Below are 15,247 nucleotides of genomic sequence, written 5' to 3'. Positions count from 1 at the left end.
TGGTAATGGAACAACTATATGAGATTAATGTTGATCGAATTATGTACATTGTTATTCTTCTTATCCATATTTTACACTTTAAAAAGACAGTCAATTTAAGTGCCAGGATAAAAATTTTAGAAAAACCTGTTAAACCTGATAAAATGAATTATAGAGAAATTCAGATTCAGACAGAAGAAATTAACAGTGAAGTTGTTTCAGGATTGGATTATAAGGTTACAGAAAGAAAGCCTGTTTTCACACAATCACCCTTAATTTATCCGGTAACCATACAACAGCAGCCTGGTCAAATGACTACACAAAATATTTGGACTCCAGTTGAAATGTTAGACTTACAAAGGTTTAAGGAGGCAATAGTATCTTATGGCATGCATTCTCCATATGTAAAACAAATGTTAAACTCCTGGTCAACTTATAATAGAATTTTACCACAGGACTGGCGGGAGCTGGCACAGGCTGTTCTAGAACCCGGACAGCAGCTCCAGTGGCAAATGTGGTTCAAACAGGAAGCTAAAACCATAGCAAAACAATGTAGTGATCGAGGTATACAAATCTTCCAGGATCAGCTTGTTGGAGAAGGCCAATATGCTGCAGTACAAACACAATGTTTATATGATATGCAAACTCTAATTCTATGTCGAATGGCAGCCATGAATGCATGGGACAGAGTTGAGGAACCAGGGAAGAAAACTGAGTCATTTACAAAGGTTATACAGGGCCCAAAAGAATCTTTCACAGATTTCTTACAAAGACTGACTTCAGCAGTAAAGAGAATGGTCCCAAATTCAGAAGCTAGCCAGATAATAATTGAATCTTTGGCTTTTGAGAATGCAAATGAAGCATGCAAGAGAATAATCAGGCCGTTAAAGGCGAGATCTGCACCCTTGGAAGATTGGATTAGAGACACGGTTAATGTTGAGGCTCATGATCATGATAATATGTGGGTAGGAGAAGCAATTTCAAGAGGTTTGAGGAATGTTAGATGTTTTGGATGTGGAAAGCAAGGACATTTGAAAAGGGACTGTAAACAGGGCACTTCTAGAAACAATGTTTCTTCAAGGAACAATGGCAACAGAATGCCCCTTCCTTCAGAGTATGTAGAAGGTGTGGTAAGGGAAGACATTGGACCAATGAATGTAGATCAACAAGGGACAGACAAGGTAATACTTTGCCTCAGTCTTTGGGAAACTCCCAGAGGGGCCTCAGGCAGGCCCCTACAGTGAATTCAGTTCAGACCTTTCCTGCAATTGTAGAGGAGACCCCTACTCAGAGCAGTTAAATGACCAAATGCCTATTGGAATAAACCAGGCTACTCAGAGTAATGGAACTGAGACAGAGAGAACAGAAAATTCAGGAGAGACCATAAAGAAAAATTTTTGGCAAACTTCTATAAATGAACAAAGACCACAATTAACAATAAAAATAAATGGTGTTTTGTTGTCTGGTCTGGTAGACACAGGTGCTGATGTTACCAGAATTGCACCAGAATTTTGGCATCCATCTTGGCCTCTTCAGGAGGTAAATGTTCAACTGTTAGGAATTGGAACATTATCTCAAGTTAAACAGAGTGCAAGATGGCTCGAATGTATAGGCCCAGAAGGACAGAGAGGCAGATTAAAACCATACGTGGCTAACATAGCCATGAACCTGTGGGGTCGAGACCTATTACAACAATGGAATACTCAGATTAACATCCCTCCAACCTCAGAAATAAATAATAAACTAGCACATGTTTCTGAGAGAAATATTAGAAGGTATTATTCTAATGAGTGGTCACCAGCCATCCATATTATACAAGAACAGGGCAGAAAAACTGATGATCTTCCAAAGGCACCAACAGCTCTACCTTTAAAATGGTTAACAGACAAGCCTATATGGGTTCATCAATGGCCTTTAACAACAGAGAAACTCCAGGCTTTAGAAGAGCTGGTAGAAGAACAGTTAAATGCTCAGCATATTGAAGAATCTACTAGCCCATGGAATTCTCCTGTATTTGTTATTAAAAAGAAATCTGGTAAATGGAGAATGGTAACAGACCTTAGAGCAATTAACAAAGTAATTCAGCCAATGGGCTCTCTACAATCTGGAATTCCTTTGCCTACTCTGTTACCTAAAGGATGGCCTCTCATAGTTATTGATTTAAAAGACTGTTTCTTTTCAATACCCCTACAAGAAAAAGACAGAGAAAGATTTGCTTTCACGGTGCCCACTTACAATAATTCTCAACCAGTTAGAAGATTTCAATGGAGAGTCCTCCCACAGGGAATGTTGAATAGTCCAACCCTGTGCCAATATTTTGTACAACAGCCCTTGGAAGTGATACATAAAAAATTTCCTAAATCTATAATTTATCATTATATGGATGGTATTTTACTAGCTGACTCAAGTGCAGATACTTTAGAAAGAATGTTTGAAGAAGTAAAGAAAATATTGCCTGGCTGGGGATTACAAATTGCTCCTGAAAAGATACAAAGAGGAGATTCTATTAATTATTTAGGATATAAAATAGAGCTACAAAAAATTAGACCTCAAAAGGTACAAATTAGGAGAGATCGCCTACAGACTCTTAATGACTTTCAAAGATTATTTGGGGACATTTCTCATCTACGAACTATTGTTGGGGTAAAAAATGATGAACTGAATAATTTGTTCAAAACCTTAGAAGGTGACAAGGACTTAAATAGTCCAAGAGAATTATCACCTGAAGCTGAGAAAGAATTGGCCTTGGTAGAAAAAAAAGTACATGAAGGACATGTAGATCGTATTGATCCAAAGCTGGATTGCATTTTGGTTATTTTACCTTCTAGGCATTCTCCTACAGGAATATTAATGCAGAGAGAAGATATTATATTGGAATGGATATTTTTACCAAATAAACCAAATAAAAAATTAAAAACTTATGTGGAAAAAATCTCTGACTTAATTTTGAAAGGAAAATTGAGACTTCGTCAATTAGCAGGAATACACCCAGCAGAAATTGTTGTACCTTTAACTAAAGAGGACATTGAAAAATTATGGACAGAAAGTGAACCTTGGCAAAGAGCTTGCAGTAATTTTTTGGGAGAAATTAACAGCAAATATCCTAAAAGCAATAGAATTGATCTTATAAAGAGAGCTGATTGGATCTTGCCTCAAATTGTACGTGAAAAACCCATATCTGGAGTTCGGACATTTTATACAGATGCCAACAAACAAGGAAAGGCAGGTTACAAATCAGAAAATTTAAGTAAAGTGGTTCAAAGTCCTTATAATTCAGTTCAAAAATCGGAATTGTATGCTATTCTGTTGGTATTAATGGATTTTTCAGAACCTCTCAATATAGTTACTGACTCTCAGTATGCTGAAAGAGTGGTATTACATATTGAGACTGCAGAATTTATCCCTGATGCTTCAGAATTAACTTCACTATTTATTCAATTACAAGATACAATCAGGGAAAGGAGTCATCCTTTATATATAACTCACATCCGATCCCATACTGGTCTGCCAGGCCCTCTAGCACAAGGTAATGATGAGATTGATAAATTATTGATAGGAAATGTGTTGGAGGCCTCAGAATTTCATAAGAAACATCATGTCAATAGTAAAGGTTTAAAAAAGGATTTTTCCATAACCTGGCAACAAGCCAAGGAAATTGTAAAGAAATGTCCTACTTGTTCCTTCTACAATCAGACACCATTACCAGCAGGATGTAACCCAAAGGGTACTCAGAGGAATGAAATCTGGCAGATGGATGTGTTTCACTTTGCAGAATTTGGAAAATTGAAATATGTACACCATACTATCGATACTTATTCAGGATTTCAATGGGCAACTGCTTTGAGTTCTGAAAAAGCTGATTCTGTAATCACTCATTTGCTAGAAGTTATGGCCATCATGGGTATACCTGCACAAATTAAAACTGACAATGCTCCAGCATATGTCTCTATTAAAATGAAACAGTTTTTTGCTTATTATAATATAAAGCATATCACAGGTATACCACATAATCCTACAGGCCAAGCAGTTATAGAAAGATCCAACAGAACTCTAAAGGACATGATAAATAAACAAAAAGGGGTAACAAAAACCCCCAGAAATAGACTGCACAATGCTCTTTTAACTTTGAATTTTCTCAATGCTAATGAGAAAGGAACAACAGCTGCAGAGAGACATTGGTTAATAGAAAAAACAACAGAATTAAGTCAGCCTATATACTTCAAGGATGTGCTGACCTCAGAATGGAAACCAGGGCATGTGTTATGTTGGGGACGAGGTTTTGCTTTTGTTTCTGCAGGAGAAGATAAGCTGTGGGTACCATCAAAACTGATAAAGGTTCGATTTGAACAAGAGAGACCTCTTAATTAGAAGAGGTGATAGTTCATCAACCAACATGACCATCCAGTTTAAACTCACTTATACCATTAATACATGCCTTTTCATTTAATCAGATGTAACTTGCCAAAAGGGGACCTCCCCAAAATTAGTCTTGGGGAAGGGTTTTTGTTTTTGTCTTTTAGGAGAATGAAGGCTAAGGAATCTGAAGAACACTGGACAAATGAGACAACTGAAGAAAAAAGGACAAATCATCTGTCCCAAGAAAAAGAGTAAAATGGCCTATTGGTATATCATCTACAAAATTTCATAAATCTTTCTAAATGTTTGTTTCTGCTCTTCTCTAAAAAATTAATACTCTTAGTCTTCTTGTAGTCCCAGTTCAATTAAAGCTTCAAGCTGATTTTGGAGTTGGAGAATGGCTCTCTCCTCCTTTAAACTCAAGCATGTTGTTAAAAAGAAAATGAAAACTCCCTGTATCATACCAGAAGAAAGAGCCATCTTCTGACATGGGACAGGAGAAAAACCAAATTAATTAAGGGACTATTCTATTACTAATCTCAATTCTTTGACTCTATTCTGATTCTTTAAACTTTTCTTAAAGTATGAATTTTATATCAGAATTCACAAGATATATATATATATATATATATTTTATATATATATATATATTTTAAACTTTGTTGAGATAATAATGGTCATATGAATACTAATTAATTTAGAGAAAAGGCTTCGATTAGCTGCCTATACATGTCTTTGTGTTCGAGTCTCTTTTCAGTTTTCTGTAGGAAATCACGGCCAGGCCTAACATCAAATGAAATCTCCAGGAAGAAGATGGGGCCCCACAACGACAATTCCACGTGGAAAATAATATCACTAAGCTGACAAACATCATCTACAGATCAGCTTTGGACTACAAAGTGCTTAGAGCAATTCTGAGATGGCTAGCTGAGATGATCCAGTTTCAAAGACTGCTTGAATAAGGACTTGAGATAAACCCTGAACTTTGGCATTATGGATAACAAAGAATATAATTATCTTTCCTAGAATTTGTCAATTAACCCAAAATTTTTCTTTTCAGAATAAAGATAACTTCGCCCATACCCAGCAGGAAGCAATTTTAAGAATTTGACGCCCACATTCCCAAAGGGGTGGTGTGGGGTGGGTGGTTTTTTGGTCTTTTTATGGGTATTGGGTCTGGGATAGTTTTCATTGTTTAGGAGGGTTGGTTACAAGTTGTTGTTAAGGGTTAGGAAAAGGACTAGGCAAAAGGTGCTTGTTTAAAAAAAAAAAAGAAAGAAAAAGACAATTACTAGTTTTAAATACTTTACATTCAATTGGATTGTTTTATATTGTATACAAATTATTATTATTGAGATTGAGATTGTTAGAATATACCATATATGTATTTCTAATCTTGTTCGAGATATTGTATTTATACCATTCATTTAACAATGTAATGCAATTTGCTAATCCTTGAATGTTAGTAATTACCAACTATTAGGATATATAGAAATGAAAATTAGTGGTTAGACATTACAATTGAACTTGTAGTCATATTAGGTGTGTTTTCAAGATCAAACAGATATATTTTAGATAGACAGGTCATCTTCAAACCCTTCAGAGATCTACAGAATATGGCATTTAAAATGTTTTAATAACTTAAGAATTTTTCTTTTTTGCTATGACTATGAGACATGACGGCTCCTGGCAATACCAATCTACTTCAGAGAAAATATGGGCATTGAAGAAACTGCATATGGAACTAACTTTCATTGTTGCAAAAGTCAGCCACTGGACAACAAAGTATCCTTGAATCAACTGCTGACAGACAGGACATGAAACCAAGGACTACCAATTCTTGCCAAAACAAGTGTGGTTGTGGCTTTAACAAAAGGCATCTTCTGAAGCCAGGACAATATGGCACCATCCCTGAAGTGAGTGACCTTTGCAATCTGTAAAAGGTACCGTGCCCTTTTCTTCAAAGGCAGCTGAACAGGGAGTGGGCCAATGGCTTCTGATATGCAATGTAACAGCAGATGAAACAGTTATTCTTGAGGAATAACTAAGCTCACCTCTCTCAATAGTAGACTGGCGTTTAATAGAGAGATGTGGAGAAGAACAGGATGCCAAGATGAAGCCACATATACACAGCCAAGAAAAATGGACAGCTGAATTGAAAAGACATCAATAATTTCCAGAATTTAAAATCCTGAATCATGACATGACACTAATGGAATTCAGGTGTTTCTGGTACCTGGACTGCTCTCACCAAATGTGAGGTCAAACTGTTGACCTTGTATACATCTTAGTTCACAAAAGAGTCTGTCAGATACGCTAAGCCTGTAGGCTGAAGATTATGCCCCAACACTGTGGAGAAACCTCAGGTGACTGTCCAGGCAGCTGGCTGTTTCTGTCAACTCACATTTTTTTTTGAAGCTGCTTGCATGCACTTCTTGTTTTTATTTTTTATTAGGTAGTATTATTTCCTTCTTGGGTCTCTGAGGGAGTTGAAGATCAGTTAGTTATAGTTATAATTATCTTTGTTAAGGATTTCAGAAAAACTCACTAAGAGCTGTAAGTGTATAAATTTGAAAGACGTTATAAGACAGTTCCGTTAGCTATATAAGTTAGGATAAAAAGTGAATCAGGTACATTCTGGACTTACCAAAATAGGATAGATAATGGAATTATTTTCTCTGAATTTGTCAATTACAAATGTTTAGGTATTTATTGTTTGTATATATGGTATATATAGTTATTGTACTTTTGTATATAGTTTTTCTTATATTAGTTATAACTTTTTCCTTTTTTTCTTTTTATTAAAATAGAAAAGGGGAAATATAGTGATATTTTATTTGTATTGAAATGTGATTTTATTTGTATGTCAATAAAGTTGCCTTGAGGTCAGAGCAAGCCAGAGCAGAAGCCGAGCAGTAGTGGGGCACGCCCTTAATCCCAGCACTTGGGAGGCAGAGCTAGGCGGATCTCTGTGTGTTCAAGGACATAGCCAGCATAGCAGACACACGCCTTTAATTTCAATACCAACCATAGAAGACCTGGAGGTCTGTACAAACAGGCAGTGATGTGGCTGGGTTACAACCAATGAGGGAGGAGAACAGAAAGTCTTTAAATAGACAGGACGCACAGAAGTAGGTCTCGGGCAGAGAGGAGGAACCGCAGAAGCAGTGAAGGGTAAGGTTTTCCGCTTTGGCTCTGACCTCATGGTTTTTAACTCTGCAACTGGCTCTGTGTTTCTTATTTAACAAGCAGGATACATCTACACACCTGCCCAACCAACCCCATAAACACCAAAGATACCTTTACAGCTCAGAAATTCCATTTGTTCCCTGGAATTTAATTTCCCTGAATCATGCCATTGTGGCTGGTGGTAGAGGAAAGTTAAAGCATTCTAAACAAATATTTCTGAATGATGACCCCCATTACCTCTTTTCTACCAGTTTCTAAGCTATTTGTAAAGCTTATAATGTAAAACTGAATGTGGAATGCAATGTTGAGAATTTCTACAAACAAGACCTTCAGTTTTTCAATCTGTCTTCCTACTGCACACCAAAGGCAATGCCTTTAAACTTTACTTTAAACAACACATCTTACATGGACAGGTTTGCATAGCCTCCCTGTCCCTAGGAAATACACACACAGGGAGTCTTAAAGTTCAAGGGCCACTTGCCAAGTCAACACATGGACCAACAGAACCAGACTGTCTCATGGGCCTTTAACTCCAGTATAACTGACAGGGCAGCAAACATGCTTATCCTGCACAGAATGCCAAGTACTCCCCACTCACCATATCATGGCTTATGGTGACCCTCATGGCTCCCTAAAGCAACACCAGCGAAGAACTCTAGAAAAAAAAAATCAAAAACAAAGAAACAAACAAACAAAAACTCAAATATACCTCCCACTGGTGTTCCTAATTGCTAGGCTTGCCCAGAGTCATTTAATAGCTAGTATCACCCTGCTGGGCCTCAGGACAATAGCAGCTTCTCTACTAGATGAGCAGACATCTAATGATTGAGTCAGTATGAGCCTTCCCAGCTTGACCCTTCCATTCTAGGGGCAGAGAGGGCTCTAGTGTGATTAAATTTGTAGAAAGTCTTCCAGTTTGTCAGAGCAATTCAGTTTCCCATCCAAGATATGGTGTCCCTTGTGTTCATAATTCATTTACAGAGTCACTGACTAGTGAAGCCAACCCTTTCCTTCCTAGTTAGAAAGTCCTTCAGCTAAAAATAGGACACATTGAAACGGTAACTGTTGTTAAAGTAAAAAGAGGCGATGAATTAGAAAACAGTGATCGCAATACTTGAGGGCTTAGAGACAGAAATGATGTAAGGGCCAACAGAGCCTCCATAGTGTGTCCTTGTTTAAACTTGGCTCAAGATCAGAGATGCTATGCTTGTTTTGCCCTGCATGGCTGAATAATAGGGTGTTTTGGCCAAAGGCATGGTTACCAGGTGTATTATACTTCTAGGCCTAATTACAGAATGTTTTTCATTAAGGAGTGGCTACTAGATATTTTGAGAATTAAGGGGGTGTTTACACTGTTTGTACTTTGAACCACTGTGTCTTTGAAAGGGGGAGGTCATTTGCCTCTCTTCTTGCTGATGGATAAAAATCCCATGAAGTGCAGGGTAGTGGTGGCACACGCCTGTAATCCCAGCACTTGGGAGGCAGAGGCAGATGGATTTCTGTGAGTTCAAGGCCAGCCCAGTCTACAGAGCTAGTCCAGGACAGACTCCAAAGCTACAGAGATACCTTTGAAAAACCAAAAAAAAAAACCAAAAAAACAAAAAACAAAAAACAAAAACAAACAAACAAACAAAAAAACATGAAGCATAAACTCAGGGTGACTGCTTTATTGACCAGGAGCCCTCCCAATGCTATTCTGCCATGGCTCACAAAGCCATAATCACATTACACACATACTATCAATGTTTGTTAAAAATATATATCTTATTGCTATTATATTATCTGGCATCTCTCAAGAAATCCCTTAGAAGGCAAAGGCAGTACTTCAAGATGAAATACCAAATGGTTAACTAATGGGGATAGGAATAAGAATGGAATATACATTTATATACATACATATATATACATACATATAAATAAATGTATATATCTGCATAGCACAACAATCTATGGTATTCGATACACATTTGATTGATTATTCTACTTTAATACATCTCTACCAGATAAAAGAAAATACTGCTTTGAAAACACATGAGGTATTTAATGTTTCTTACAGTCTCATTATAACATTAACACTGTTACATACAAAAATAGCACTCATTGGGAGTATATCATCTACCCTTACTTAGACTGTGTAATTACTGACATCCAAGCCAGGCTGAAAAACAAACAACAAAATCTCAAGTAAATTGGTGAAAATATGAAAGAAACAAAAGCAGAAACAACTACCCACCAGCCTTTCACACACACACTAACTTGAAAAGTATGATCAAACATTGCCTGATATTTATATAAACAATGGACCACATAGATGATGGGCATCCCATTCCATCCATTACAACAGAAAATACCTATTACTATGTAAAAGCACAATAGAAATTTAAAAATTCCACAGAAAAAATATAAGGGCAACAAAATACACTTCATTAAATGGAATTGCCACACATATAGCACATTTCAGTAAATACCATAAATGTTTCAAAATAGAAATCACAAGGTAATGGTCTCCACTGTCAGTCTTGAGTGAACATGATAATGTACTTATTTCAAGACTATGACAAAAATAAAATAAAAAAGGATTTTTTTCCATGATGCTGAAGACAACTGTGATGTCTGAAGTCTTTATCAAATCTATTACACAGGTATTTTCTCTTGTTTAAGTTTGTCCCTATTTCCTGACATCAAAATGAGGTAAATAGGCTTTTAAATGTTTGCCATGCTAGAGACCTGGCTAGGAAGTTAAGAAAAATTCAATCCCAGGATCAGGGTCCAATTTTGGACACCTACCTATAATACCTGCTACAAGAAGTTCCAAAGGTCTAATCTTCTTGGAAATAAGCATACACACACACACACACACACACACACACACACACACACACACACATACACACAGGCACACATTGGCATCACATGATTGAAACTGAAATGTCAATAAAAGGATTTAAGCATGACAGTTTTTCTGTTTTAAGCATTCATTTGCTTAATTTAGATGTTGAGGCATCTAAAGGGTTATTTACAGAGTATTTTGACTATATAAATTGGTTCATTTAACAGAAAACAAGAATTCAGAATTCAAGTCAGAGTTATCAATCCTTTTCAGCTGCTGTCATCATTTGGGGAGATTTAGGAAATGCTGCCCTGCTGGAGGAAATATATTGCTGGTGGAAGGCTTTGAGAATTTACATCTGCACACCATTTCCAGTTCCCAATGTCTACTTCATACTGCAGGTGGATGACATGAGTTCCTAGCTTCCTGCTTAGGATGCCATATCTAATACCTGTTGCCATGCCACTTTCATGGTGGTTCTGTATCCCTCTGGAACCAAGGGCCAAACTAAACTCTTTTTATAAGTTGACCTAGACATTATATAACAAAAGCAGAAAAGGCACTAATACAAATCCATAAAGTTTTACAACTGAACTACTTATTAAATGTAATTGAAGAGAAGTATAAAATCTAAATCTAAATCTAAGAGTTACGTTATCATTGAAATTCATGAGGCTTCACGAATTCATTTTCCCATCAGTTTTCAGGTTCAACAATATAAACACAGACATCATAATGCTTGACCAGATTGTTAACACTCTCGATTCCTGTGTAATGGAATGTAAAGATGTTGGCTAAAGATATTACCAAATAATTTATAATAAAAAGCTCTCAGTATTTTTTTCAGTTATTCAAAGACCATTGTAATATGCAAAGGCTTTAACAGATTGATTGCAGACAAAAAGTTTTACTCCTGTATGAAGAGCAAAACTTTATCATAATGACTACACTCATAGGGTTTCTATATAATATGATTTTTACTTGTGATTTCTAATACTACTGAAACTGCTTTACTATACTGACAACCTTCATATGGTTTTGCTGAACTCTGTGTTCTTTTATATATTGTATTACTATGACATGCAAAGCCTTTACCACACTGTTCCCATTTATAGGGTTTATCTCTAGTATGGGTTCTTTTATGCCTTTGGAGATCACTGTGATGTATAAAGGCTTTAACACAGACATAAAATTCATACAATTTCCCTCAAGTATATGTTCTTTCATGCCTTTGAAGAGAACTGCAATGAGCAAAGGCCTTACCACACTGATTACATTCATAGGGTTTCTCTCCAGTATGTGTTCTTTTGTGCATTTGGAGACCACTCTGCTGTGTAAAGGCTTTGCCACACTGATTGCATTCATAGGGTTTCTCTCCTGTATGTGTTCTTTTATGCCTTTGAAGAACACAGTGATGAGTAAAAGCTTTACCACAATGATTGCATTCATAGGGTTTCTCTCCAGTATGTGTTCTTTTGTGCATTTGGAGACCACTCTGCTGTGTAAAGGCTTTGCCACACTGATTGCATTCATAGGGTTTCTCTCCTGTATGTGTTCTTTTATGCCTTTGAAGAACACAGTGATGAGTAAAAGCTTTACCACAACGATTGCATTCATAAGGTTTCTCTCCAGTATGGGTTTTTTTATGCCATCCAAGACTGTTGTGAGTAGCAAAGGCTTTACCACAATGTTTATATTCATGGGTTTTTTCTCCAGTATATGTTCTTTTGTGCATTTGGCGACCACTGAGGCATGCAAAATCTTTACCACACTGGTTACATTCATAGGGTTTCTCTCCAGTATGTGTTCTTTCATGCCGTTGAAGATGACCAAATTGTGAAAAGCCTTTACCACACTGATTACATTCATAGGGTTTCTCTCCAGTATGTATTCTCTTGTGTATTTTGAGAGCACTGGGGTGTGCAAAGACTTTACCACACTGATTACATTCATTGGCTTTCTCAACAATATGTGTTCTTTCTTGCAGTTGAAGATGACTAAATTGTGAATAGCCTTTACCACACTGATTACTTTCATAAGAGTTCTCTCCACTATGTGTTCTTTTGTGACTTTGAAGATTAGTGTAATACACAAAGCCTTTACCACACTGATCACATTCATACTGTTTCTCTCCAGTATGTGTTGTTTTATACCTTTGAGAAGTATAGTGATGATCAAAGGCTGTAAAAGATTGAGTATATTCAGAAGGTTGCTCTCCAGTATGAATTCTTTCATGCCTGCAAGAATAATTGGCAAATGTAAGGCTTTGCCACATTCAATACCCTCTTGAATATCTATATCTGAATGAATTAGTTTTATAATTTGTTCCAGTTGTAAAAAGGAATTAGGCCTTAAAATTTTATCACTATGTTTACACTCATGTTGTTCCCCATCAGTAGGAGTTGTTCTGCATCTTTGAAGATATCTGTGATGGTAAGAGTCTTTGTTACATGGTTCACATTTACAGGACCTTTATCTATAGGAGAATTCTCACACATTTCAAGAAAACTGGAAAAACCCATCTTTAACACACTTACTGCTTTCATGAATTTTTCTATACTGTGAGTCATACTACATACTACAGTGAAGGTGGAAAAACAAATACATGAATCAAGTATATAAGTGTATTCAATGTGGAGACATCTACAAATACTGTAATTGTTCTGAGAGGTATGTTACATCTCTCCATATCCCTATGTTCATGTGGCATGGATCCAGAAACATATGATATACATAGTAAAAGGAGAATGAAAAAAAAGGTTTTCACATTGAATTCACAGTTTGAATTTCTGTGTCTCATAGACATGTGACATAGAGATTAAGGTTTCTCTACAATGGCTGTTGACTCTTGCCTCTTTCACTAAATTTAGCAATGTTACAACAAGTATATGAGTAACACTAGCTTCACTATGGTCTATTTGCTTATTAGGAGGTTTGTGATATATACTTATCACCTCTTCATTGTGCTTAACTTTTGTAATATGAGTGGTATGAAATGAAATGGATTGGCAGTTTTACAAGCATAGCATTCATGGGGCTGTGATTCTAATGGTGATATCTGTTAAGGCATTGTTTTCTTGTCTTCATTTTTAAAAGAATGCCTTGTAAATGTAATTCATCTGCCTGAAGTTGGGTTATATGGTGTTGTGAGAATTTAATAATCATCAACGCATTTTAAGCTATGCTTATTTACACTACACTACAGCTTTACTTTGAAGCTTCCAGGAGATATTGCAATTTATTCAAAGACACATTTGTATCCGTTTCCAAATGAAAATTACCTTTCACATTTTCTAGAACTTTTAGAATGTTCTTCAATATGATGGTCTTCCCAGCTGTATCCTAAAATTTAGTTTCAGAAAATGTATGTTATATTATTGAAAATTTTGCAAAAGTTAAGTTACTATCTTCAAGAAACCAAAGAACCATATCTGATTAATTCACCTCATTCTTCTTTCTCAATCAAATTACAGAAAAGCACAGATAGCTAAGGATTAGTTGTCCCCTTATTTTACATGAAGGAAAATCCAGTCTCACCTACAGCAGTAAGGTTTCTGTAGGTCTCCAACATCACATCTTTATAGAGATTCTTCTGGGAGGGATCAAGCAAAGTCCACTCTTCCCAAGTGAAGTCGATATGCACATCATCATAGGTCACTGCATTCTAAAATATCCCATATATGTGTACAACAGAAAGCATGATACTGACAACATCAGTAAATGGATATTTCTTTGACAGTGTAGTCACATAATTCTGGTGCTCCACCAACTTATTCCATGACACAAGCATTATAATCTATTCACCAAGTCACTCTAGAATGAAACTGAATAGGAGGATCATCTCTGTCATTTTTGTATCCTTTGAATTGGAACAGAAATGCCTTTTAACACAGAGAGACAAATAAAACAGATCATCAGTACAGACTACTAATAATATGAGAGAAGTTATTTTACTAAAGACAAAAAAGAAAAATAAGATGAACAAGCTGGGTGTATTGGCTCATGTCTTTAACCCTAGCACTCAGAAGGTAGAGACAGGTATATCTACCTCTGAGTTGAATGCTAGCCTAGCATATGTAATCAGTTCTTGAACAGCCAGAAGTATATATTGAGACCCTGTGCAAAAATCAGTCAAACAAACAAAAAAGTGAAGGAACTCAGAGATTATTTACAAAAGTTTCTACAAAGAGTTATGCATTCACTCCACTTTTATTTATCTTTGAGAAAACTGAATTGTCCCACTTTAATCTGTAACATTAATAAGATCTTACTAAAAGGCATTTAATGTTTAAACAGTTACAAATAGACAGATAAAAACATTAGCAATATAAATGTTGATAATAGATCATCAACACAGGGCAGGAGAAATGGCTCAGTAGTAAAGAGCTCTTACTGGTCCTGTATATAGGTGGGATCGGCTACCATTATTTATGTAGGGGATCAAAACTATCCATTATTCAAGTTCAGGGTTTCTTAGACCATCTTTTCATCACTGTGAGAAGCAGGTACAAATGTGGTGCATATCTGTGCATACAGGTAAAATACATACATTTAAAAAAATCAAAACCAATACAACAAGCAGGAAGAACATTATACACCTTCAATCTGATGACAGAAGTCTCAGGCAGTATTAATGTCATGAATACATGCCATCCTGGGAAGCAAAATGATACCATCTTCCAACTTTAAAAATTCAGGATAGGAGGTGAAGCTCAGTACCACAGGATTTGCCTGACATGTACAAGAACTCCAGGCCCATCATCCAATATATAAAAACAAAAAATCTAGGAATTTTTGCCCATCTTTAATCTAAGCACTTGGAAGCCAGAGTAAGGGGGGTCTCTGAGTTCAAGGCTAGCTGGGTGTACAGAGCTACTTCCAGGACAACAGGGG

The 15,247-nt window shown here is 36.3% G+C and overlaps 1 protein-coding gene and 1 pseudogene across 2 annotated transcripts in view; both read right to left on the bottom strand.

Moving 5' to 3' along the window:
* The window catches only part of LOC118578098 (zinc finger protein 431-like), a 146,569-nt gene that overhangs the window by 50,316 nt on the left and 81,006 nt on the right, over nt 1-15,247 (bottom strand). Inside the window, exon 1 of one of the 2 annotated variants that reach the window (XM_036178753.1) lies at nt 12,508-13,097. The exons of the other annotated variant lie outside the window; for it this stretch is intronic. The gene's annotated coding sequence lies outside the window, so the exon portion shown is untranslated. Of the gene's footprint in view, nt 1-12,507; nt 13,098-15,247 lie in introns of those variants that run through there. 2 annotated transcript variants of the gene reach the window in all.
* LOC118578099 lies at nt 9,731-15,162 on the bottom strand (annotated as a pseudogene).

This window comes from Onychomys torridus, chromosome 2 (genome assembly GCF_903995425.1).
Source record: "Onychomys torridus chromosome 2, mOncTor1.1, whole genome shotgun sequence".
Classification (NCBI taxonomy): domain Eukaryota; kingdom Metazoa; phylum Chordata; class Mammalia; order Rodentia; family Cricetidae; genus Onychomys; species Onychomys torridus.
The sequence above is the reverse complement of the archived record's forward strand: the minus strand, read 5'-3'. Positions and strand labels throughout refer to the sequence as shown.